The sequence below is a fragment of the Macaca fascicularis genome, chromosome 13, assembly GCF_037993035.2.
Source record: "Macaca fascicularis isolate 582-1 chromosome 13, T2T-MFA8v1.1".
Classification (NCBI taxonomy): Eukaryota; Metazoa; Chordata; class Mammalia; order Primates; family Cercopithecidae; genus Macaca; species Macaca fascicularis.
The window spans coordinates 479,477-506,534 of record NC_088387.1 but is presented as its reverse complement, the minus strand read 5'-3'; the positions used below and the strand labels follow the sequence as shown (position 1 = coordinate 506,534).

Sequence of the window (27,058 nt, the reverse complement as noted above, 5' to 3'; positions counted from 1 at the left end):
GATTTTTATGTTTTAATATTCGCTGGAAAGCTCAAATGTCTATCATTGGGAAAAATGTACGGTACTTTCCTTGAGATGAAAGTCATTTTGTTCATTTTTCAGGCCACACCTGCAAATACCTCCATCTGAAGTGGCATCTTTTGTAAGTCATTCTTTATATAAAGGCGGCCGTTAGTGGAAGAAGTGGTTCTGCAGGTTCATAGTTCAGAGGCACCAGTGCTCTCCCAAGATAACCATAAAATCCGCAGAAGACGCACCTGTGCGCACTTCCTGTTTCTCACTCAGAACATTCCAGAAGGAACCCTGAATCCCAATGCCACAGCGGGACTGAAGTTTGCTCTCACCCACACAATAAACCCAGGGAGCTCCCCCAGCCCCCACCCCGAGGCCACAGCCTTGGTCCTCTATCTGGTCTAGGGGGGCTCCTGCAGCTCCAGCCTAACAGGGAACAGAAGGCACCCACATGTCACAAAGCCCTCCCAAGGCCCAGCGAGCACTTCTGCTTATGTGCCAGTCAAGTGCGTTTGACAATTCTACAGCCAGCTGTACGGCAGGTAGCGAGGTACCCAGCAAATACTCAGGGCTCACGTTACTAAGGAAGGTGCACAGCGAGGTACCCAGCAAGTACTCAAGGCTCACGTTATGGAGGAGGAAACCAGGCAGATAGTGAGGTACCCAGCAGGGTTCACGTTACCCAGGAGGAAAGGAGGGTAGAGACAAGGGGGCTGGAACAGTCTATCATCAGCTTTAGCATTTACAAGGCTCGCTGAAGATTATCTGATTTGATCGTCACAACAGCTCACAAGATAGGCAGAGGCAAGACTATTTTCACTTCATAAAAAGAGATCCCGAGAACTGATGACGACCACGTGCTCTTCCCATAGGCTCCCAGAAATCCTCCTCAAATCATCTCTCAGTTGTATACATGTGATAATATCTCAGTCACGTCCCCTCTCTGCAGGGGAATTTTACTGCCGCCCTGCTGTTCCTTCGCACCCCTGCCCTCTCCTGCATTTCAGCCATGCCCACCATCCATGGGGAGTCTGCACCGCACCACCCCACCCCCGCTGCTGCTGATGGCTTGGGTCACGCTTACCTTTCATTTCCACCTACAGGGACCTGTTCTTCCTTCAAATGCAGCTCAAACTCACTCATTGTGTGAAGCCTTTCTGTCATGTGTAAAATCAGTCTGTGGAATGCTTCATTTAGGAGGTGCTTATGTTGCCTCATTGGCTGTGATCAGGACCAAATTCTGAGCAAACCAGGTGGTCCCCTCTCCCCATCTCTGCTCCAGTGCACTTAAAACAAGGATTCCTGGAAGCATCTTTTTAGTCCAATTCATGCATGAGTCTGCCCCACACACTGCAGAAAAGCCCTGGTGGTCGGTGGTCAGGGCTCAGGGCCCCCCAGGTAGGTAAGGAGAGCTTAGTGCCCTCTCTGGAGTTGTCGCTCAGAGACCCACGGCTGGAAGGGAAGAAACTTGCATCCTGTGAAACATCTAGGCCCCGAGACCCACTCAGGAGTGGAAAACGGGGAAGGAGCCTTGAACAGACCCTCGGGAGGGCAGACAGTGGGAGCCATGGAGGCCACCAGGAAGGAGGGAGGCAGGCAGTGAGGCCACAGGTGATGTGGCCGGGAGGGAGGTGTTGTGACCAGAGGTGAGGTGGTGGGCGGATGACACGGCGTGGTGTGGGGAGGAGATGTGGCCAGGGCAATGTGGCCAGGGAAGAAGACACAGCTGGAAGGAAGTGACAAGAGGGGTCTCCAGGCCCCAGACTGTGCCTGATTTATAGATGACATTTTACTTAAGATGTTATATCTAACTTTAAAGAAAAGTAGCAATTTCGACCATTGTGTACATTTAAAGCACGGTACAAATTGAGCACATTTCCCAAACCAAAGAACAGGGCATTGAAGAAAAAATTCATTTAAGATCAGAAATAAAGAGATCCTACAGCTCTTCCAGTCCAATCCCCACCCTAACGTGAATGGGGGGAAAAGGAAGTAGATCCTAGTCAGTCAGAATTAAAGGCAAAACCGATCCACTTTACTTTCTAGACAGAAAACAAGAAGCTCATCAAGGAATCCCTACAAACAGTACCTTTAGTAGTTCCCGAAATGCAAAATTCACCTACAAATTAAATCAACTGCTAAGTGTGTATAGAGTAATTTTTTTCATTATTGCCTTCCTCATCTGCAGGGGTTTTTTAGACCTTGTTTCCCCTTAATTGCCTCCAACACCCAGGAAATTTAAACCCCACAAGTAAACTGTGTCTCGATTCATGCCCAGCGTCCTTTGGAGCAGACAGTCCGTTGCTCTAAGACGTTCTTGTCACCTAAGCACCGAGTACAGCCTGAGAACGCACAACACGCACTCACACAAACTCAGACAGTCAACAGGTGAGATACGGCACATGAGGAGGAAGACAAGATAAATGAGCTTCACTGACACCCCAGATCCGACAAGAAATGACACACGCAGCCTGCTCTGGTGCAGGTGACTCCTGGAAAACAGCCAAGGACAGCATTTGGAGAAGCAGCACCGCAGGCCAGGAGGGTCTGGGGGCTTAAGGGAGGGGCGCCCCAACCAGGTACTGGGGGATTCAGAAGGGAGGGGCTCCCCGACCAGGTGGCTGGGGGATTCAGAAGGGAGGGGTGCCCCGACCAGGTGCTGGGGCTTCAGAGGGGATTGGTGCCCCGATCACTTCCTGGGGGCTTCAGAGGCAAGGGGTACCCTGACCACGTGCTGGGACTTCAGACGAGAAGGCACCCCGACCGGGTCCTGGGGGCAGCAGGACAAGCCCAGGGTTCCGTCGTCACTTTTCACTCCCTACTCCCGAATCTCGCCCTGAAGTTGCAGCCAGTCCAGGTATTCATTTACCCATAAAATTAAGTATCTGTGAGTAACACAAGTCACTAATCCACACAGATCTGAGTCTACAGATACCTCCCAGAGACGCCACCATCCCTTCTGGTAGAAGAACAGCCCAGGGGCCCACGCTGCTAGGAAGGGAGACTGTCTCCAGCCTGACGCTGCAGAGTCCTCAACACAAAGTCTACCTTCTGGAACCATGCCGTCTCCTACAGAGGAAACTAGGGGCATGTAGGGTTTTTTAAAATCTTTTTTTTTTTCTTAAGACAGAGTATCCCTCTGTCACCCAGGCTGGAGTGCAGTGGCTCGATCTCGGCTTGCTGCAACCTCTGCCTCTTGAGTTCAAGTGATTCTTCTGCCTCGGCCTCCCGAGTAGCTGGAATTACAGGCGCCTGTCACCGCGCCTGACTATTTTATTTCTATTTTTAAGTACAGATGGGATTTCACCTTGTTGGCCAGGCTGGTCTTGAACACCTGACCTCACATGATCCACCCGCCTCGACCTCCCAAACTGCTGGGAATACACGCATGAGCCACGGTGTCCGGGCCATATAGCTATTTAAATTTGACTAAAATTAAATAAAATTAGAAGTTCTCATTTACACTTCAAGCATTCAGTTACCCACAGGCGGCCACTGACCAGAGGCTGGTAGAGATGTCACACTCCACACTGCAGAAGGATCTAGGGACGAAATGGCTCTAAGATCATCTCAGAATCTTTATGTTGAAGCTACTGAAGTTTTACTCTGATTATTATGGACATCAGCATTCTCCCACTTAAAAATGTCAGTGCTATTGCAGTGATCAGATCTGTGACTTCCCATCAGCTCTTCTCTTCCTGGATAGATAACTGTAGAGCATCTGCACTCTGCCTCCACACTAAGGGGTAGTAGAAGGCTCCGTGTAAAATCAGGGGGAGAAAAAAAAAATGAATCCCTAGTCTGCCTCCCCCCCTACGATTTTGTGAAACTCCTCTTAATATGCACAATAACTGCCAGAGTTGCAATAAAGAAGCATCCCTTCACCAGGAAGCAGCAGGGAAGCAAGAGGAGGGAGATGCAAAGACCCTCCGTTCCCTCTGGGACCCCAGGCCCAGCCAGGACTGAGAAGGGCCGCACAGCCCGGCAGACCCGCACACCTGATGCGAACCATACACACGGCTTCCCTGGGCCTCGGTCCCCTGCTCTGCCCTCACTGGCCACTGTGGCTCTGGGTAGAGGCAGCTCCCTGAGCCCCAACACCCACAGCCAGTCCCCTCCTTGCAGGTCTCAGCTGCGCTCTCACTGCCTCCCTGACGCTTCTCATCATCCGCGTACCGTGGCCACTCTACCCCACAGCCCTTGCTACCGCCCACCCCACCACGGAGCCTAGCACACAGCAGGTGCCCAAGACGCCCCAGTGGGCGGGCATGCCAGGGTAGGGCTTGGAGTTCCAAGGGCCTCGTCCCGCATCACACCACAAACGCCACGGAGGCTGTGGAAGGGGTCCAGGTTTCAGGCCTGTACTCAGCTTCTCCTGGCCCCCGAGGCCAAGAACCTAGCAAGGGAGCGCAGCCGGAAGCAGGGTCCCAAACCCCCTTCATGCTCCTCAAGAGGAAGGGGGCTTCGGGGCACAACCCCACGAGCGTCTTCCTCCTGCCAGGCTGCCTGTCACAGCCCCGACACCTTCACAGCAGGGAAACCCACTCCTGTGAGGAGAAAACCACCAAGTACAACAGGAGCCACGTCCCCCGCAGCGTCTGCTGAGCCCAATAGCGACAGCAGCAGCCGGGCCCCCACTCAGCACACACCGACTCCGAACCCGCCACGCACACCACAAGGCCGACCATCTTGAAGCTCAGCTTCCACTCGTCAGGGCCCTCTTCCAGGAGAGCTCGGCATGTCTATCTTCCCTGGGCTCACAGAAAGGAGTGGGACCCAACCCCGAGTGTGCACAAAGTTAAGCTCCCACTAGCTGTGCAGACAACCTCCCTAGCCCTGGACTGAGAAGGGGCCAAGCGCAAACAGCCATATTTTGCCCGCACAGGTACGGAATTCAGTCAGCTCTCTCAATGAAGTCGTGACAGGTCAACTCCAGGCTCCTCAGTGCTCTGGGGTTCACCTCGGGCCACTGCACCTTTGAAACGTGGCTGTGGACTCCTCTAGGGTGCTCACTTTCATGGCCCATTTCATTCAGACACTGCAGGCCCCTATCGTGGTGTCAATACCCAGGACACCCCTGCTGGCATCCTCTGAGATGCTGCTGCAGCTGCTGTGATCTGAGAACAGCCATGCACAGGCATCAAAGGGAGGACTTCTCAAGTCTCCTCCAGGGGCAGTGACTACAGCTTTGAAAGACGTTGCACTGAATCCTGGGTGAGCCTGGCTTGGTCCGCAATCTAATCCGGGTTCCTGGGGAGACACACTCTGTTGTAATTGACAGAGGCTGTGGGTGGCAGCTCTACCAAGACTGATAATTGCAACTAGTCTGAGATTTACTATCCATACTTTCTATTTGATGTTTCAAAGGAAAGCATCGTGAAGTTCCAGTAGCAAGGAATTTTCTACAATCTATCACATTAAGATACAGCAGAAATGTAGCTAAAATGTTCATAGGGTCTATGCAGAGGAAGAGATGGGTCTATTTCAGGAAAAGTGCTTGCTGGCTTTTTAGAAACATAGTGAAATCCCTGACAAGTAAAAGGTTGTTTATACTTTTTCTTTGGAACAGAGGGAAAGTTCTTTCTTATTATTTGAATACATTAACTATATTTAAGTGTTCTGGTAGACTGAGTATTAAATATTCAAAAGGAAGTAATTCTGTTCGGTCTATTTCATTCTTTAAATGTAGCTTTCAAAAACTGACAAATACCTGGCCGGGTGCAGTGGCTCACGCCTGTAATCCCAGCACTTTGGGAGGCCGAGGCTAGTGGATCACGAGGTCAGGAGATTGAGACCATCCTGGCTAACACGGTGAAGCCCTGACTCTACTAAAAACGCAAAAAATTAGCCTGGTGTGTTGGCGGACACCTGTGGCCCCAGCTACTCGAGAGACTGAGGCAGGAGAATGGCGTGAACCTGGGAGGTGGAGCTTGCACTGAGCCGAGATCACACCACTGCACTCCAGCCTGGGCGACAGAGCAAGACTCCATCTCAAAAAAGAAAAAATAAATAAAAAGTGGAAAACACCCCATATCTGCCCTGGCTCCAGCCATCTCCATGGAGTGGACAGAGCTTGAGAAAAGCTCACTGTGGAGGCGTAGAAGGCCAGGCCGGGCCGGGCCTTTGCTCAGCAGATGAGCAAGAGGGTCAGCCACCCTAGTGAAGAAGCCCATGTTTGCTATGTTACTGATGATACCCACATAAATTTCTATTTGCCTCCCACACAGACCTGGGATCTTTGTTTGAGCAAGCGACTCATACCAACAGTCCCTCCATGCCATCATTTCCCTGACCTCCCCCAGAAAAGCCAGGCCAGGCAGCGTCCCCACACGGGCACTGGGGCCCAGGAAGATCCTGGTCCTGCCCCTCTTCTCTCTCGTCCCTGCAGCACCCTGGCTTGCTGTGGAAGCCCAGCAGTGCTGGCTGAACCCACGTTCACCTGGGGCATTCAGAAGAAGCCTCCGTGCAGAAATCAACTGGGAAGGAGGGCTGTGTGTGCTGGTGCTGGCAGGTCACTCCAATGGATTTGCAGAACTCCGTTTTCAACACAGGTGCGCCACCAAGTCCCTCAAGCCCTTTGTGAGCCTAGAGCCACAGAGCCATTTGCGGCATTCTCACAATCTCTAACAACCCTGCACAGAGGCCCTGTTTTTCCAAAGGACCATAAAATTTTCCGTGTAGACAAAGTTTGACATAATGAAATAAAGTGAAGTCACCACTTCTATTTTCTATTAATCCATTCATTCAAACAAGTATCTCTTGAGTATGTGCATCGAATACTGTGGAATTAGGATTTAGTCCATGCCTTCAAGAAATATACATCACAGAAGAAAAGGTATAGCTTGTAACTAACAGTGCTGAACAGGCAAGAAATACACATCGCAGAAGAAACGGTATAGCTTGCAACTGTAACAGTGCTGAACAGGCAAGAAATAAACATCATAGAAGGAAAGGTAGAGCTTGTAACTAACGTCATAGAAGGAAAGGTGTAGCTTTTAACTAACAGTGGTGAACAGGACAGAATTTCACAGGCTCATCAGGAGCCACTGAGGAGGAAGCCATGATTCACATCCACCTGCAGTAGATAAATGTTTCCCGGATAAAGTAACTTTTCTACAGTGATATCTGCTCCTTATTGTTTAATCCTCCTCGATAGGGTATTAAATTAGCACTTTATGTGCTGCTTATATAAAATACATCTTTGTCAGGGGAGGTTATAAAATAATACTTCACACAAGCTTGGGCTGTGAATGGTGCGAGGCAATGGGACGATGTGTTCCCGTGTTCTCGAGACGCAGAAGGGGCAAGACCCTGCTTCCCTTCTCCTCCCCACCGCCCTGTTCCCAGATGAGGGGCGGAGGCAAGGCCGCCGGGCAGTCCTAGAGCTGGCTCCAGGGCCAGGACACCACGCCCAGACTCTCTGTGCCCCATGCAAAAAACACAGACTGTGGGACAATCACCAATTTACCTGGCAGTGGGGAGAGTCCTTCGTCAAAAGCCTGTGCTTCCAGGAGCCAGGACAAAGCAGGAGCCCCTAGGAAAACAGTTCCGGGTGCTCCTGAAACCTGGGCAGAGTCACAGTCTGGCAGGAAGCACCAGTGATGCAGGTGTGCCCAAGACTGGGAGGATGGCCAGATGCCTGGAGACCAGACCGGCCTGCAGGAGATGACCACCTCTCTCTGGTTCATTAGAGACAGACAGTCTGGGCTTCACTTTTGTATGTGGAGTCTCACAGTACAGAAATGTCACAAAGGGATTAGACTTCATATACCCCAATTTTTTTAATTAAAAAAACACAATTATTTCAACTAATTCTAAATCCAACAAAGAAAAATAAATAAGTATATAAACGCATACCTCCAAAATGTAAACCACAATCTCTTTACCCATAGGAGACCCAAAATTTAGTTTACCTTTTCTTCAGTATTATCACTTTTTTTTTAAGCCATTACTGAGGTGTCTCCTCACCGCCCCATGAGGAGGTTCATGGGCTCTTCAGGGCTCTTTGCTGTTTCATCGTTTTTTAGATTTAAGGGCAGGATCATTTTCCCACACTTGCTTGCTTCCCTGATCACCAATTTTTCACAAGGACATCATTGTGCCTCAGAAAACCTAGTAACTGAACTTCATTAAAAGTGAAAACAATAAGGACGTGTTGGCTGCTATGACAGCATCCTCAGTCACCGAATCTCCCTGGGGGACCCGACACACCCCCAATCTCCTTGGAACCCCAGCATGCAGGTATCGCTGCGGCTGACAGGACTGACCTACCCTGGGGGGGCATGAAAGCAAAGAGAAGAGAAAGCAGGTGACTCATTTAGGAAACTTCGGTGATTCTCTCGAGTCACGTTTCTCAAGGTGTCAGGGGACAGCCACATGCAGGGAACCTCCTTGGCCTGGCAGGTGGCAGACTCCTGGGACCCTCCTCAGACACGTTAATCGGAGAATCTAAAGGCGGGTAGACTCTGAAAAGTATCTGTAAAGGAAGGACTTAGCTCTGCTGTGACCCTACTACACATGGGGTCACGCAGGATGCTGCTTCCGGCGTCCAGTCTCCATTTCACTCTCCTGGGAGGAACACCCGTCAAGTCACAGAGCACGGTCTTCAGCGAACACCTTCCTGCGCGAGCTCCACTGTCTCCCAGCCCTGCAGGAGTAGCCGCCGAGTAGGGGAAACAAGTCTTTGCTCCTGACCCGGCCACCTTGATGCTGGGCATAAAGACCAGCACTGCTACGTCTCTGGGGAAAGGAGCGGCCCTGGGCAGGAATGCACTTGGCAGCCCCGGGGAGTGGCCAGGTATGGACAACCAGGCCTCTGCCCGCAGACACGTCAGCACAGCATCCTGGAGCAGAACTTCCAGCCCAGCTGAGCCTACAGATGGCTGCAGCCCTGGACAGCATCTTCACAGTGACCCGGGGGACTGGGCCAGAGCCGCTCAGCAGGGCTGCCCTGAATTTCCAACCTGAAAAAGCTGTACAGTCGTACGTGTATGTTGCCTTAAGCCCCTAGGTTTTGGGGTCACTTGTCACACAGCGACAGACAGTGGATGTGCACGGACTCCCAAGGCCACGATGGCCTCTGCCGGCCTCACCCGGGCTGTCTCATCTGTTCCCGTGACATCACGTTTCTCAGAGCCAAAGGCTGCCAGGGCCCCCTCTTTTCTTCACGACGTCGTTACAAGCTCACGATACAAACTGAAAATACCCAATATGTAAAATACAACGTATGACGCAATACAGGGTGAACGCGCAGGCACATACACAGGCGAAACAGGCGCATGCGCGAAACAGGTGTATGAACACAGGAACAGGTGTACACGCATGAAAGAGGTGAACGTGTGAAGGTGTACACGCGTCAAACACGTGTGCATATACACATGAAAGCACCAGACATGAAGGGCTGTCTTTGGGAGCCTAGTTTTTAGACATCTCCCTCACCCTTTTACATCTGCACGATCACAAACACAGCACACCACAGTACTGAGGGGAAGCCCCAGCTTCTCATGGGGGCACATGAGGCTTTTTATTTATGCCACAGGTTGCATCACTACATCCTAGAACTGCAAGGCCCCCCACTGCCAGGACTGAGTCAGGTCCACCCTGTGCTCCAAGGACCAGGCCGCCTGCCAGCCCATACGGACCTGCCCCTCAGATGGTGCTGCTGCTTCTAAAACAGAGGCTCAGCCCCACCCAGAGACCTGCAGTACCTGTTATTAAATCAAGACTTGGCTGTGGGTAAACGTGAAGATTTTTATTAAACATGACTCTGGAACATTCAAAGGACCATAACTGAATGCTCCTTTCACAGCCACGGCGTGTCCAGACGCTCATGGAGAAGGCCAGGGAGTGGGAACCCACGGAGCCCCGACAAAGCAGACTCGGAGCTGAGTGGCGCAGTTAGCACCGATTTTGTTTGACACTTGCCTTTTATATTCAGATTAAAGTAAAAAACAACACGCAAAAGTAGCTCACATTCTATTTCAATTCTCTATTTTTGTAGTAACTGGGCCCCTTTCCCTCTGCTTTCCCAGCCAAGCGATAAATAGGCCCAGCTGGGATTTGTCAAAGTCTGGACCTCTGTTGTAGAGTAAGTGAGGAGGGTAGGGAGGGGAACAGAAGTGGTGAGGAGGATTGGGGGATAGGGAGGGACAGAGGAAAGGAGGGAGAGAGAGAGAAACCCCCGGAGGACTGGAGGCAGGAGGGATGCTCCCTGGCAGCCTCAGGTTCCCCATTCCAAGGTAACTGAGCTGGCATCACGCACGCGGTACCGTCATATGACTTGGCTGACACACACCAGAATGACAACAAAATGCTTGAGGAGAAGACTAAGCACCAGCATCTTCAGATTAAGGTAGTGTCCCGGTTTCACGCTTGCCTTGTATGACATTGTATAAATTGTAAAGATAACACATTTTCTTACCAGCCACGCTGTTCCCCAAATACTAACTATAACAAAGATCAGACAGCATCTGAGTACTGAGCGTGTGTTAAGCCCCGTGAGGAAGGCATCATTTACTTTGCTAGAGAAAGAAACAGGCTCTGAGAGAAACTTCCTGAGGCCAGGCAGCTGTCTCCAAACCCACCTCGTGCCTCCTGACCCTGAAGGTGGAGGACCCAAGTCATTCACGTCAATAATTTACCTACATGCATGTCAGATTGAGATTCAGCCCCCAGATCTAATCATCTCTATGCAGGAATGTGTCAGGAAGGTATACAATTCTATGAGTTCGACCTGGGGGAACAAAGGCAGGCACCCTCGACACAGATGTAGGGCGGAGGTGGGCGCCCAGCACAGGAGCATGTCCAGCCCTGCCCAGTCACACAGCCACCCTGCCATGCCAGTGCAGGAGCCGCCACCGCGTCTCGGGGAAAAGCAGCTTCTCCTGCACAGGAATCTTCCCCTGAAAGTGTGTTCCTGAGAAGGTGTGGACCAACATCTCAGAAATTAGACACCGTGTAACACGCTTATCTATACAGGCTGCCTATGTCAGGGAATCACCAATAATTCCCATCTCGCCATCAATTATTTCTGGTAAATACTGGTTATTCTAAGTTAACTGAGGCAACACAAGAACAATATAATGGAAATGTCAGAGTCAATCAGCTCCATCTGCTGAAGAGCTGGGACTAATGATGAAACCTAAGGAATCCTGGAGAACGCAGCAGGATCCCAGACCCCGCGGACCACCCCAGCCTCCTTCCACAGGAGAGTTAGTCGTGGCGCCAAGGAACGGCTTTCCAAGGAATCTCAGAGGAACTCAAGGTCTTGAAAGTTTAATGGGAATTGAATATTTGCATCTGAGTCACACGAGCACATTAAAAGTAAAATTTCCTCTTTCCACTAGAATTATGAGCTTGCGGCGGCGACACTGGCTGTATCTCATGCTCGTGAGATGTTTGGGCACAGCCGTGCATCTCTGGTGAATCATTTATAATAATATGAAAGAAGTGCTTGGGCCCTCGATCCAGGACCACAGACCCTACCAACGAGGGTCTAAACAGGACAAGCCTCGGCCTGGAGAGGCTGGTGTCCGTGGGGGCTGGGAGGAGCACCAAGGAAACTCAGGGGCAAGCCCCACCCAAGCTCGGCATGTCCTACCCCACGCAGTCGACATCAGCCACAGGGATCTTTTGTTGTTTTTTTGTTCAGGAAGGAACATATTAAAAAGCCCGGGGTCCAGGGCCTGGACTCCTCAAAGCTCTCCACAGAGCCGGGTTAATTGGCACCTTCCGCCATGTTAAAATCAACTATATATGGCTGCTGAGGGCATCTCAGAGCAGGTGTAACGCTGAGCTTTCTTGCTGTCTGGGGAAAGCAGGAATTCCAGGCCTCTGCCTTCCTACCTCCCCAGAGGCTCTAGCCCAGATGAGCTCAACTTCTCCCAGGTAAGGAGCACAGAAAAGCTTCCCACATGCCCCTCAGGTCACACACGAGCGGTGCAGACCCTTGTACCTTGGCACGAGCCCTCCCAGAGGCAGAAGCCCAGCCCTGTGGCCCCGGCCTGGCAGGAGGCAGCTGCTGGGGCCCCTGCTCAGGGTTCAGCACAGCGAGGTCCAGCCACAGCAGGTGAGACATCCACCACCCGGCCATTCATCTTTAACCTAAAACAGACACAGGAATTTGGCAAGGGGTTCCTTCCCCTGACAAACCCATCCTTCCTGTTCTCATCTCTCCCTCCTGCCCCAGTACTGCGCCCAAGGCCACCCAGCACTGCGCCCAAGGCCTGACTCCCAGTTTCACAGGGAATCCAAGACAATTAAGATTTTGAGAAACTGGGAGCTACATAGAAAATGAGTCATTAAAGCCAGTGTCCACTGATCCTCCCCTCCCCACAGCGGAGAACAGTCCTCGGGATAAAACCCACGGGGCAGGGAAGACGCGATCAAGGTGGGCAGGACAGAGGAGCCACAAAGCAGGTGGTTCGGAGAACAAGGCCACGTGAACACAAAGCTAAAGTGCTCAGCGGCTGGAAGACAAAACACAGGAGACAGAAACACTGACCATTTACAAAGAAAAGAAAAAAAAAAGCCTCACTCTTAAGAGTCCATCAAGATTTAAGTTCTCAAGTCACAATGTATCAGCACAGACTTCTCATAATGCCTGAAACTTGGCGCAGTAAACACGTGAATCAGTTCTCCCAAGTCCATCGTTTTCTTTGATGAGCCTCTTGAGTCTCAGGCTGGTTTCAAAGTAAGCCCTTCTCTGTTTGTTGATGACTTAATAATTAACATACTTGAAAACACATTGACTTCCAAATTAATCTGCTAATAAAATATTAATTACCACACTGGCTGTCATCCACAGAAAAAAACACAATCACTTTCTGGTTTTAAAAACATTAGAATTCAAAGCCACTTTGCCCATCAGAACAGCCCCTGATTTTGACAAGGGCATTCCAAAGCTAATCTGAAAAACTAGTCCAGGCCATGATCGCTGGGGGGTCGGACTTGCCTCATCACCCCACCTCCCTTCTGGAATTAGACAGAACTTAGACGCTTAGTCTGATGGGAAACATTTACAATCTAGTCTCTCCGAAGCTACCTGGAGGATTTCCTCCACATGACAAAGCCTTGGTCTCCACAACCCCTTATCTGACAACTCTCTTAACCAACTGTCAATCAGGAAATTTTCAAATCTACCTATGACCTGGACACCCCTGCTTCCAGTTGTCCCACCTTTCCAGACCAAACCCATGTACATCTTACATTTATTTGATTGATTGTCTTATGCCTCCCTAAAAGCTATAAAACCAGGCTGGGCTCTGACCACCTTGGGAATACGTTCTTAGGATCTCCTGAGGGCAGTATCAAGGGCCATGGTAACTCATTTGGCTCAGAATAAATCTCCAAATGCTTCACAGAGTTTGACTCTTTGCTGACACGGTACCTTTCATGGGTATTCATCGAGGGGACTCACAATCAACCGGAGGCATCAGTTGCCCACTGTGCAGAAGTCTCTGCAGGACTGAGCCTCTGGCACGGGGACTCCAACCCCTGAAGCAGCAGCTCTCCCACGTCCCACGGCCTGATAGACCTGCACCTCCCGGGCTTCTCATTTCAGAGTCTCAGCAACAAATCTACCAAACGTGATCAACATCACAGAATATTCCTCGGGGCTTTTGGCTGTTGTTTCTCCCCAAGTTTACTCTAGAACCAGAATGGCAACACTCGGAACAGGATGGTTCTCAGTCACCGACCCTCCTGGTAAATACACTGTCTCCAAGGCCCTTTCCCGCCAGTCACAGCTTCCTTCATGTCAGGCTCGAAGGCCACCTCCCCAAGAAGGAAACCTCTTCAATCCAGCAACCACAGCTCCTGTTCCCATCTAGAGCTTGTCTGCCAGGAAGGGAAGACTCTTCATTCCAGAGACAGCAGGTGCCACAAACTCAGGGTATTAGCCATTGCGAAGGCAAACACTCATGAAATTAATAGACTTTTTCCTCCTTGGATACTGACGTTTTCTCTTCTGGAGGTCAGCCAAGGCCATCTGCACGAGTCACGAGCGTGATGGCTCCAGCCCCTCCTTCAGTGTCAGGAGTGTGGCTCCACTCTGAGACCCTCCTACATCAGCCAGGCCATGCACCTGTTCCCACGACTGCTGTCAGCGGACTACAGCGATTCTAAGATAGTCAGCAAGCTGACGTTCCGAAGGAAGCATTTTAAAGAAAAATGTGTAAGTTTTATTGCATGAAATCAGCTACATCTTTTGCTACTCCAGAGGCTTGTTTTGCTTTCCTCAAGGTTCTCTACAATGATCCTGACAGTCAAGGTTCCCAGTTACAGGCAGAGGGTTGGGCAGGCCGCGTCTGATGTGTAACACACAGAGGATCCACGTCAAAGGATTTTCCCTGTTCACCAACATCATCAGGACAAACTTTAAACAGTAATAATCTGCCTGTCTGGAAAACTGAGCTCACTTGAGGACTAATGCAACAAATATATTTGACAAAGTTGCAGGTGGACGTTTTAGTGAATGAATCACTATTTCAAGGAGGATAAAGGCTCACTATTCAAAGGCATGTTTTTGTCAAGTTTTCTAATTTCAGCTTCATGCATTTAAATCATGAAGTGAGACTTGTACCTCATACATTACAGAATCTCTACAAAATAGACAAAATTCCAATTCTGTACCTTCACTCTCATTCTTTTCCATATGTGTACAGATGGTCGTAATTTAAGTTGGCATTCCAACAGGATTTCTAAATTAAACTGTCTTCTACTTTAAACACTACGTGTTAAACATTACACATTCCATTGTTCAACATTTATAGCAGGGTCTGTATGGCCCGTTTTAAAGATTTCTTCCTCACTAAAAACAAGTGTTTAAACAATAAATGGTCTAACTCTAAAATATTCTAGAGACAGAGATACATTTGGAGAGTGGACACACTTAACACAGAAGTCCGCAACATCAAACAGGCACAACCAGCAGTAAGGGTGGAAAGGGCGCCATGTGAGTGCCCCTAAAAACACACACAAGCCTGGCTGCTTAAAAGGAATGAATATAGCTCAACACTCCTATGTGAACATTGATGTGTCTACTGCCTTACAGAATCCTCCTAGCTGAGCTGCAGGAATCTTCTTTGGAACCTTTTCTCACCTACACTGCCTACAGGTGCCCACTGGGCTCCCTGGGCAGTATCATGTCTTTGTTTAGAATATCACACTATTTGGAGGCCTGTTTAATCCCAAGTCAGAGCCTTATCATAACTCAGACACCATCCCTCAGGGCTTGTGGGCCAACTTCGGCTAATGCAGGCTGCTCCACAGTGCCCTGCAGATGGGCTTGGTGCATCCACACGATTTTAAGATTTGGGGCTGCCGTTTTCTGCAGTCACAGATGCGGACTTACATATTCATCATGACTGAAGGCAGCACGTATTTTTATGTTCCTTCTGTAATGGTAATAATCATGGCAACATTTCCTCGATCCTTAGAAAAGCCTCCTAACAGCAGTTGCATTCCACCCCCTTCCTTAAAATTAATAGAATTTACCAAACTAGGTGAAATCAGTGTTCATGAGAAAGTGAGAAATCAGTGTTCACACAATGGCATAGTAGCTGGGCATAGAGTGTACGTCAACATCCCAAACTAAGCCCCCATCACAGTTATTCCCAACTCGCTGGAAAGCTAGAAAATTTAGAAGGCTTAAAACATAATTATAAATGAAAATAACAAGAAATCAAAGTTTTTGAGGAGCATTTGTTAGCCAAACAAGGAAAGCCATTAACCAGTGCTGATTACATTGCATTTGATTACAGCAGCCAAAGACGTGTCAAGAGGAAGAGACTTTTAAAGATTAGTCTTTCGGTAAGAATGGTTGCTTAACAAGTTCAGACTACTGGGGTACACCAATCATCAATTAAAAAGCAAGGTAAACTAGGGTGAGTCATTTTCCTTAATCCTTAATGCGTCAAAAATTACCACATTGGCCAAGCTGGTCTCCAACTCCTGACCTCAGGTGATCTGCCCGCCCCGGCCTCCCAAAGTGCTGGGATTACAGGCGTGAGCCACCACGCCTGGCTGAGAAGTGTTTGACAGAGGCTGAGGGGAGGCTCCTGTCCCTTCCAGGGACATCCACATCCCACCTAGTTTCCCATACCGACTGTGACACTCGAAGCATCACAGCAAGGGCAGCTGCATCCCCGCAGTTCTCTGCACTCATGCCACAGCTGCGTGAGCAGCCACCGCCCTGGAGCTGCCACTCAGCCTTATCGTGCTGGTACAAGCACAGCAGAAACTACCAAGCCCCCAAGAGGGAGGATTGGGGACCCAGGGGAGTGAACCAGGAGGGAGGAGTGGGGGCCCTGGGGAGTGAACTATGAGGGAGGCGTGGGGGCTCAGGGGAGTGAACAAGGAGGGAGGCGTGGGGGCCCAGGGCAGTGAACCAGGAGGGAGGAGGGTGGAGTTCGGCCCAGGGAGTGAACCAGGAGGGAGAAGTGTGGTCCAGGGGAGTGAGTCAGGAGGGAGGAGGGAGGAAAGCGGTCCAGGAAATGAAGCAGAAGGCTCTGGGGGTAGCAAGTTCACACACCACAAATACCTCCCAATCCATCCGCGTGCAGGGAGGGGATGGAAACCACACAGGACCTGCAGCGCTTTCTCCTCGCAGATGAGGAGTGAGGATACCGACTCATGCACAAAATCAGAGCTAAATTTCTACCACGGTGGGGAGACGCTTCATAGACCCAAATGGGTACAAAAAGATACCAATCATACAAGATCAGTGGATGGAATGGGATCAGAAATTTAAGCCTGTAACGAGTTTTCAGAAAAAACTTCACTTGATCTGCAAGATGACTGCAGCTCTGCTTGATCATTTCTGCAAATGTCTAACTCGCGATGAGCCATCTCAGAGCCGTTCAAGAGGAGTAACAAAATCAAAACGCCACGGCATCCTCCGTATTTTAGATAGCCTGCAACAGTATGGAAATGAGCAGCGGTGCCAGAGCTTTCAAGTTTGTTTGAAGTAAATTCCAGCATCAGGGCAGCATCTTCCTGGCTGAAGCAATGAGGTAGGCTCCTGCTCACCGCATGGGAGACCAGCTTTCAGCTAAGCTGCTGTTAAGGGTCTGCAAACCATGATCCCCGACCGAGCTTTGGCCAGGGATTTTTACACGTTGAAGTTTTCACAAAAGAAATATATGCAGAGACTTCTGTGGCCCTCAAAGCATAACACGTTGCCTACTCTGCCCTTTACAGGAGCTTCTAGCTTTGCTGTCAGTTACAAAGTGTTTCTATAAAATAATGTCACTGATTCTCAAGCATGCCAGCAAAAGTCACACTTCACAACAACCCTCAATGGAGATGCACCATCCTGTGTTTCACACAGATTTTAGATTTTTAAAAGCCAAAATAAGGGAGGTAATTCAGCTAAGTATTATAGTAACACAATTTGAGATACTTAATGATGTGTGACAACAGAATACTTGGCATTCCTGTGAGGCAATAAACTAGCTCAAACACAAAATAGCAAATCAAAGCATGTTTTGGCCTCTCAAAGTGATCAGTGAAATTGGAAATAACATTCAGTTAAATGACACTAAAAAAAAAAAAAAAAAAAGCACAAACAAAACAAATACTACTACACCATCACTCCTTAAATTTATTTAACTACTGCTGCCAAATAAAATGGAGAGACTTCTTACTGCAGGGTAATAATCGGCCATTGTCATCATGAAATAGACCGCTGTGCAGGCTCAGGCCCTCCAGCCCACAAAGGCAGGGGGAGGGAGGAGAAACGATGGCCAGAAACAAAGGGACAGGGCAACCATGACCTAGTCAGCAATTGTACCCTCTCACCTTTCTTCTGGACTTACAATTTTGGAGCCATCTGGGTTTACCTTCCTATGTCCATAAGTCAGCAAGTTCTCGAAGCCAGAAATCTACAATGCTTCTGGCAGCCAAGTCCTCTCGGCCTTCCCCCCATGTTTTAGGGCCTCATCAGCTCACCCCTGGATAGTATCAATGGCCTCGGAGCTCCAGTCAACCTTGCACTCCACAGACTCAAGTATGCCAAGAGCCACTCCAGGCTGCCACTGCCATGACCAAAGGCTTTCAGAGACAGTCGCCAGCACTGCACAAATCCATGTGGCTTCACCAGGCGCAAAGCGGCTCCAGCATTCCATCCAGCCTGTCGCTGCTACCATAGCTGTGAGTCTAGGATGTGTCAGGAAGGGAAGGAAGACACCATGTACCTCATCTCATTTAAGCTTCAGTGTCACAAGGTGGATTTTGTCGTGCCCGTTTTATGGATCAGGAAAGTTTTAAGGAGGGCAAGCACAGGGCCCTGCTGACACAAGAGCAAGACCCGCAGAGGCCTGGGCATGACCCCCGTCCCACGCTCCCTGGGTCCTGATATCCACTCCTCCCCCGTGGGAGCCTGATCCTGGGTCTGCCTGAATTGCTACCATTCCTAAGACACGACTCACGTCTGTCCACCTCCTCCTTTATCTGTTTCCCGCAGCCCAGAGGCGTGTGTGCTCTTCCATCCAGACAGACATCACACTTCAGCACCTGCATCTGACATCACTTCAGCCAAAAGCTTCTCTCAAACCTCCCCCACACCTGCCGGTCACACAGGTCTGCACCCATCACCTTTCTCACACGAATTCTCACATATTCCTGTGTAGCACCATCCAACTGATGATAGTCTGGGAGGAGGAAGCTTTGTAGATAAGTCCACGTTCTACTTTGCTCCCAGCCCTCCGTCTTGCGTCTTGCATGAGGCAACCGATTAACAGCAAATTCATTTCAGCACAACATTTCCATTTGAAGAAACGCAGAGCATAGGGCTCTGGTCATAATTAAAAGCTTGTTTCATTTGTCATTTGAAATTCCATGTACTGCTGCAACAGCAGCACCCCCTCCTCGCCAGGCTCTGCCCTAAGGACATCTTTCTTCCAGTGCTCGATTCCCATCAGAATCCTGGCAGTGACAGCCCCGCAGGTTTCCCAGCGCCTCGGGCTGCGGCTTCCACGCTGGGCCGGCACTGACAGGACCGGAATGGTGCCCCCAACAACTACAGGATCGGAAGCTGGTCGACTGCTCTGTAGGATGGAGACATGTTAGTAATCCCCGACATTTCCACTGACAGGCTGCTCAGGTAAACTGGGAAAAATCCACAAACTAGAAAGAATCCATGGGGAGGAGTACTTCTGTCTCCAACCTGGCAGCAAATGGTGGCTGTGCAGACGATCTCTTCAGGAAAACTATCGACTGTATCTCAGGTCAACAACAGCCCCGCTGAGGGCCAAAAAATCAGCTCCCCCTGGCCCTCACTTCCTAAGGGTCAACCCTCCCAGGCCACCTCTCCTGGAAGATCAGCTCTGACGCACCCACGACGGTCAGGAACCGGCTCTGGGACACATTTCCCAGGCTCCTGCCCACCGCCCTCTCTCTTCTTCCTCCTCCATCTCCCTCTTCACTCCCATCCGCCCTCCCCCTTTCGCTTCCCTTCTCTCCTTTCCTCTCCCTCCCTCATTTCCTTTCAGCCCTCACCTTCCTCACTGCACTTCCCTATGCAACTCAGCGGACGCATTCTCAGGTCAGTAGAGTTTTCTTTCACTCTGTTTCTATGGCAATGATCATTCTTAATGAACAGAAACCTGTTTCGGACCATGTGGATGCCACCTCCTGACCAGCTGCTGCCCCGCGGCTCCGTGTCCACTCAGTGACCTCACGGCGCAGGTGCCCAGCAGTATGGCTGTGACCAGGGGTAGCAACATGGGACATGACAGAGGTATCCCAGCCAAGAGGCCCTGCAAAGCCTCCCCAGCAAACCGGAGCAAGGCCCAGGGCGGTAGGGAGAGCGCCGTGCTCACGATGTAGGCAGTTCAGCTTCCGCAAACTGTCCATCGACTGCAACTTACTTTGTTTCCATGGTTACAGAAGAACCATAAGCATTCTGAAATATGTTCTTGGTTTCATGTTTGCGAAATCTAAGCAACATTATAAGAAAAATCACTGAATTCTGCCCGAGGCTCTAGGGGTGTTTTCCTCTCTGAAAGGAGCCCCTTCCAGGACTTGGGATTGAGTGACAGCCTTCAAAATCACGGTTATCCTGGTGGTAACAGGGAACTCCTCAGCCCGCCGGGAGCTGGGGCCCTCGACAGCCCCCACGGTTCCAGACGCCAGTGTTCTAAGGATCACACATGTGCAGATAGCAAAGCTTGCTGCACACACGCCAGGTGCTAACAAGCCCCAAACGTCTCACTCATACTTGCTAACCACATCGCTTCTCTCAGCCTCCACGGCGTTTCACACTCTGCCTTTATATAGAGATGAACCATGCGTCCTGAGCGCTACAAAGATTCAACTCCTTCCGGGCAGAGGGGTGCATCTTTCCATCACGGGGTCCTCACTCCAGCTGGCACAGGATTTGCAGAGTGGGCGAGTCTAATGTTGATGACACTTTCTCAATATTCCCTTCACACCCCTCCAAAAACAAGAGTGCTGCCAGCTTCTTACCGACGTTGTAATGAGCAAAATATTTTTCTCTTATTTGTCACCTTTTAACGTAATACTAGTGAAGAATGTGACTCTGCATGTACACTGTAAGCACCCACACCGTGAACATTCTGCTCTCCTGTGACTGTATTCACAGGTCACAAGGACAAAACTTCTCCATAGTAGCATATATATATATATATATATATATATATATATATATATATTTATATTTATATTTATATTTATATTTATATATATTTTTTTAACATGACTTCCACTCATCTGAAAGTCACAGATGTAGCTTTTCCTTCATAAAAAGATCCAAATGATACACAAACCAGGTTTAATAAACACATTGGTCCAGGTGGGAAAATGACCCCTCAGTCTCCCTCCCCTCAAAGACCAGGGCAGCCAGGAAACTGCGCTCTCCAGTAAATGACAGCCGGCAGGATTCCCTAAATAAGCAGCCGGAAGATTCCCATCTCGCAGAGCACACCTTTCAAGACTCAAGATGCCCCCGCTCCCTGAATATCCGACGAAGAACAGGGCTACCCAACGGAGGACTGAGGCAGTAAACAAACATGTATTTGGCCGGGGGCGGCGGCTTATGCTTGTAATCCCAGAACTTTGGGAGGAGGAGGCAGGCAGATCACAAGATCAGGCGATCGAGACCATCCTGGCTAACACGATGAAACCCCCGTCTCTACCAAAAATACAAAAAATTAGCCAGGCGTGCTGGCGGGCACCTGTAGTCCCACGTACTCAGGAGGCTGAGGCAGGAGAATGGCGTGAAGCCAGGAGGCGGAGTTTGCAGAGAGCTAAGATCACACCACTGCACTCCAGCCTCGGCGACAGAGCAAGACTCCGTCTGAAAAAAATAAAATAAATAAAATTTTAAAAGTTTTCAGCAAATAGCATCATCGACCCACAAATGAGAGGTACCGTTTTCATTCTAGGAGGGAAACACTACAAAACACGTATACTTTAGCCCTGTAAGTGAATTCTTCGGGCATTCCTGTGTCCGCTATCAAATGCAGCACATCACCTCAAAAGGCAAAGTTCTATAAGTCACATCCAAGGAAGGGAAAAATCATTCTAAGTTTTAGCCATCCAGTAAGAACCTGATCCAGAGAAGCCTACTTGTTCCAGACTCTAAGCGGCAATATATTGCTACAATGTAATGAAAACAAAGGGATAATTAAGAAAATTTCAATGCTAATAAAAGGCAAAAACATAATTAGATTTATTCTACTCTAGACAGAGCAGCCGGGCAGTTCACCCATAGGTTATGAACGTTGCTGTTTTTCAGACAGGGTCCCAACTCTGTCAAGGCTTGACAGCAGGGGCGTGATCTCCACTCACTGCAAGGTCCGCCTCCCAGGCTCAAGCGATTCTCTTCAGCCTCTGGAGTAGCCGGGACTACAGGTGTGCAGCCATCATGCCCAGCTAATTTGTGTGTTTTCCGTAGAGATGGGATTTCACCAGGTTGCCCAGGCTGGTTCCCTGGGTCTCGAGTTCCGAGGCTCAAGCAATCCGCCCGCCTCGGCCTCCCAAAGCGCTGGGATTACAGGCGTGAGCCATCACGCCTGGCCCATTTTTTTTTCTTTCCTTTTTAAGCGATTAATGTGCTTCAGAGTCTTGTAGGCATTTAAAAAAAAAAAAAGAAAAGAACAAGCAAATTCTGTAAGGGAAAGAAACCATTAACATGTTTTACACACCTCAAAACTCAAAACAGAAATACTAAGAATAAAATGTATTTTATTCACAGAGGCATTCTTAAAGTTCTGTAAAAGTGACACCATGGACACCACCACATCACAGACGAGTGTGGCAGGACTGCTCAGATTCAGAACACAGTCTAAACAGTCCTCCTGCCACTTTCCTCAGTGGGAACACTTTATTCTGTCTTTTATTCAAATTAAGTATCTTGCAAGGGAGTTGAAGAAAACTGCAGAGCAGATTTTAAAACTTCAATGCTTTTCTCAATTTTCGTCACATTCTGATGCATTTTTACCTACTACACGGCCAATAAGTTTAAAGCTTTTTGCATCGATAAAGACAATGCTCCTTGTAGCAATAGGCTTTTTCTTTTCTATACAAAGATCTATAACTTAAGCTAGTAAACTGGGCATTTCACAAAGATTTTGCACAATTCCTAGCACAGATTTTAGCAAAATAAAACCATTATCTTTCTGCAATTAAATAACCAAACATAGGAAACTGCACAGTTAAAATAACCATTCCATTATTTTATATAAACACAAATGATAAAGGAGAGTATGCTTTGGAAAACAGTGTTTCCATAAGCTAATGATGAAGCAGAAGACAGTTCCTCAGCCTCATATGACATTTGACAACCGAAGTACTCTGGCCCAAGCCCAGCCCGGTTAAATGGAGGGGAAGTAAACATGTGACCGACCGTGGTGGGGCACTGTGATAGCCACAGTCCAGGAAAGAACAGCTGACATGTTTCTTCTTCATGGGAAAACTGAAACATACTCGAGACACCTTAATTCTTTAAAACACAGTCTGCCCCAGTACTAACCTTAAGCTCCCATTGATAAAGATTGCGATAACCAGAGGTGTTTATCCAGGCCCTCGAAAATCACGGACATGGTACATACACAACATTTTCAAACACTCAATGCTGCCAGTATGTTAAATGCGCTGTGATACCGGAGGTCTTGTGCAGGACCAGAAACATCGCAGCCTGGTTACCTTCCTGGTGTTCAATGCTTTGTATGTGCAAAGTCTGCTGTTACAATTTACTGGGCTTAATGTCATTCAGTTTGTCACAGAAGAGAGCTATGACATTTACTTAATTCCACACACAGATTCTCAAGTTCATCTTCCACCAATGACTGTTCTGTCCACAAGACAGCGGAGGGAAGACCCAGGAAAGGCCTGGGAGATGCCAGGTGCTCACAAACTGGTATCAGTCTGCTGGTTCTGGCTTAAAGGAAAACAGACATAGAAGAAACTAAAAGGACTCACTACATCTAATATCACAATGTTCTCAACTTTACCTTAGCGAAAAATAAAAGCGGAAAAGCAAAACTACTCCAGGGCATGATTCCAGGGCTAATCTGAAACATGAAATATTTAGAAGACAAAGCTTATTGTGAGTGCAATTAATATACACATAAAACACTGGTTTCGCAAAACCCAGTCTTTGCGATTGCTTTTATAAAAAGTAAAATTCTCATGAGGATCACATACATTAACTGATTTTCAAATGAAGGGACTGGTAAACTTCAGGGCATATGATTTCTGCCACACACGAGGGGAGCAGTGAGAGAGAAGAGCTAGGATGGATGAAGTGTGCTGAAGCTGTCCTAGGACTGAAATTCAGTTTCTGCCAAAATAAAAACACAGGAGGCTGTCAACTTCGATAGCAAGCTCTGCTTGAGAGCGTCAAGATGTTAAAATTGCAAAGGGGATTCTCCCTGCTATAGGCACGCGTGATCCTTGCAAAAACATAGCTCAGCATCATCAAAAATCAGGAAAGAACACAAGCCTTCCAGACACGAAATCCAAGAGCAGAAGGGAGCAGAGTCCAAGCTTGCTCGGTAGAACTGTTCCCGGACAACAGCACAGAGGACGTCACAGGGAGGGCAGGGCAAGCAACAGCAGCTTCCGTGATGCCGCAAGCAGGGCCTGAGCCAGGGGAGCAGTCTCCTCCAACCTGACAAGGAGGCGCGAGGAGCCACAGAGAAGTCAATTCAGGGTCCTTTTCAGAAAGGGGCAACAATGAGAAAATCTGGTCTTACCCAACCACCCCCCACCCACGGTAACAGCTAAACTCGCACGTGCGTCTGTCACCTTCCCCACCCCCTCTTGCAGATGCTCTTCCTGCACCCGGGTGCCTGTCTCCGTGCTGCTCCTGAGGCCACACCTGTTGCCATCCAGTAGTGACCGGGAATTCACCTTTGTCCGGGCGAAGCAAACGCAGAGTTCACACACTCTTGTACAGGTTTGCTGGCCGAGAATCTAACCGAGCTGTCCAATTCCAGATGTGCTGGTACCAAGGAGAACGCTCAATGTCCGGCATTTATAAACGGTATCAGTGGGTTCTCCTGGGACTCCCAGGCAGCCGCACGAGGGAGGGAGCTGTTGCCCTGTTACCCCGAGCCAAAGCAGCGCTGCGAGGCAAACACCACAGGCCACATCACACTCGAGCACCGACTCTTGACAGTTGCTCGTTTGTGTGTTTAGAGTTCAGGGTACAGGCGACAGACAGGCCTGATCTCAGCCATGGGACAGCAGTGAGTGCCCACAAGTCCCGTATCTAAGCCCCGACTTGCCCATCGGCCTTCCTTCAGGAACAATGCCCACCTCACAGTGCTGCCATGAACGCTAAGTCAGCACGTATATACACAACCAGATTCATTGCAATTGTGCTTTCTACCCCAAGTTAATACAACCGGGTGCTATCATCGAGACTGAATAACCAATATTAGAACAGAAGGTCAGGCCAGCGATGGTGGCTCAGACCTGTAATCCCAGCACTTTGGGAAGCTGAGGTGGGTGGATCACTTGAGGTCAGGAGTTGCAGACCAGCCTGGCCAACATGGCAAAACCCCATCTCTACTAACAATAATTTATCCAGACATGGTGGCACACACCCTGTAACCCCAGCTACTAGGGAGGCTGAGGCATAAGAATCGCTTGAACCTGTGATGTAGAGGATGCAGCGAATGGAGATCGTACTCCTGGGCTCCACCCTTCCAGCCTGGGTGACAGAGCAAGATTCTAATAAAACAATAAAAGGTCAAGATGAGAACTGATTGCCAAGGTCCAACAGTCCATATACTTAAAACATAAAATTCATTAGCTAGTACTTGATCAAGTTGCTGCTTTCTTCATTACAATCTTGTATATCCTTCTAACACGGCTCAAAATGTTTACATTGGAACACACCTCGAGTATAACAAAAAATAAAGTGCCTGTATTTCATAAACGAGCAATTTCCAGTAAGGCTGCATCCTGCTGTAGTTAATCCTTTGACAATGTAAAACTGAGCCATCCTGACATAGCACTGACACATGGTACAAGAAGAATGACCTCCAATTAAATCGCTAGATTTAGAGAACACGTAAATACAGTTTATCACTAATTCACTAGCCATTAGCAAGATTTTAAAGGAAGAAAAATTATCAGGACTGTAACTAGGAATAAAGGCAAAAATAAACATGAAGAAATTAGTCATGTTTAAATCAATACCCTTTTTGTGAGGCTGTAACAAAGTATACACAGCACGGGCACAAACTGTCATGCTAAACTGTCACCAAGCTCTCTATGAAGGTGGTAAGAGCGTCCCAAGTCGCAGAGCCTCGTCTATCCTATTTAAACCCTAAACAGCCAACACCACTCAGCATGCAGTGAGAGCTCTGAAAGCTCAGAGGAATGCATGATGGGATGAAGGGCCCTAGCCCTGCCATCACCCTGCTGCTTATTAAAAATATAAAACAAACCCCTGCCTTCAAGGTGCCCAGATCTAACTAGTACAAGGTTTTGCTTTTAAAAAGTTAACTACGAATGATGAAGACTCTCAACAGCTGTGTGAAATGTAAGGCAAACTCATAAGAGGAACTTGGCTGAGACTAAACCCAGAGATGGTTTTTTAACCACAGAAGAGGAAAGAACTGAAGAACCTTACAGAAAGTTGACAGCAATTTCTATTTCTCTATGGTAGAACCTGGAATTTACCTTTGAGACAGACTGTCCTTCTGTTCTGAAAAATCAGATTATTCTTGCAATCCTCCATCAGGACTGAAATTCCCAAAGGCATGGAACACCAAGTACTAATTTTAACCCCCCCCCAAAATAAAAACTACCTATGATCTTAGATGTGAGATTTAGTATTCTCAAATTTCAAATTTGGAAATATTTTGCACAAAGTCCTTATTTTCCCTGTTTACTTGAAAGCTCTCTATTCTTTTGTCCTAAACATCTTCCTTCTCATCCTTCCAAACAATATCTAAAGATGAACTTACATATCGTTTTCAGTGTTAACAAAGAAGATACTACATTTGTCATGAACTGTTTATATTCACAACTCTAGGAGGGATTTTGCTACATCGTGAGGAATAACACGAGGCAGTTAATACGCCACGAATAAAGAACAGTAGAAAGTGGACACATTTCCTGATGAGTGCCGATTTCTCATTGAGCTGCTGACAAAGTTACAATACAGAAAGCTAGACAGCTGCTATGTTAGTTCTACCTCACTTAAGTGACCGAGTCATTGTTGTTTCGGTTCCCTCTCTCGTCTGAGGATGAGACACACCTCACAGAGCTGTTTATGATTTCAGGAACACACACATCAATGAAGTGACTGTTCCTAAATCGTTGCGAAGGGTAGAGTAACCTGCCAAATTTCAAATAGGTTGTAACAAACAACTGTTTTCATCCTACACGCTCCGGTGCCAGCGAGATGGTGCGTTCTTGGATCCCTGCGGGAGCCCTATTCCTGGTGCCATAGAGCACACACACATTTACATCCACATAGTGTACGTATATGGCACACTGTAACACGTGTACCTGCATAGAGCGTACACACATCCGAATACGTAGAGTGTACATAAGTGCACTATGT

The 27,058-nt window shown here is 48.6% G+C and overlaps 1 protein-coding gene and 1 long non-coding RNA gene across 38 annotated transcripts in view; one reads left to right on the top strand and one right to left on the bottom strand.

Moving 5' to 3' along the window:
• Positions 1-27,058, top strand: part of LOC135966743 (disco-interacting protein 2 homolog C-like) — a 208,699-nt gene that overhangs the window by 126,035 nt on the left and 55,606 nt on the right. For 8 of the 37 annotated variants that reach the window (XM_065526559.2, XM_065526569.2, XM_074010931.1 and 5 more), the window contains one exon: positions 103-5,660. The exons of 2 other annotated variants lie outside the window; for them this stretch is intronic. The gene's annotated coding sequence lies outside the window, so the exon portion shown is untranslated. Of the gene's footprint in view, positions 1-102; positions 5,661-5,701; positions 9,976-27,058 lie in introns of those variants that run through there. 27 more of the 37 variants (XR_012421835.1, XR_012421833.1, XR_012421841.1 and 24 more) reach the window with 10 other exon arrangements.
• The window catches only part of LOC135966745 (uncharacterized), an 85,853-nt gene that overhangs the window by 13,064 nt on the left and 45,731 nt on the right, over positions 1-27,058 (bottom strand). The window lies entirely within an intron of this gene.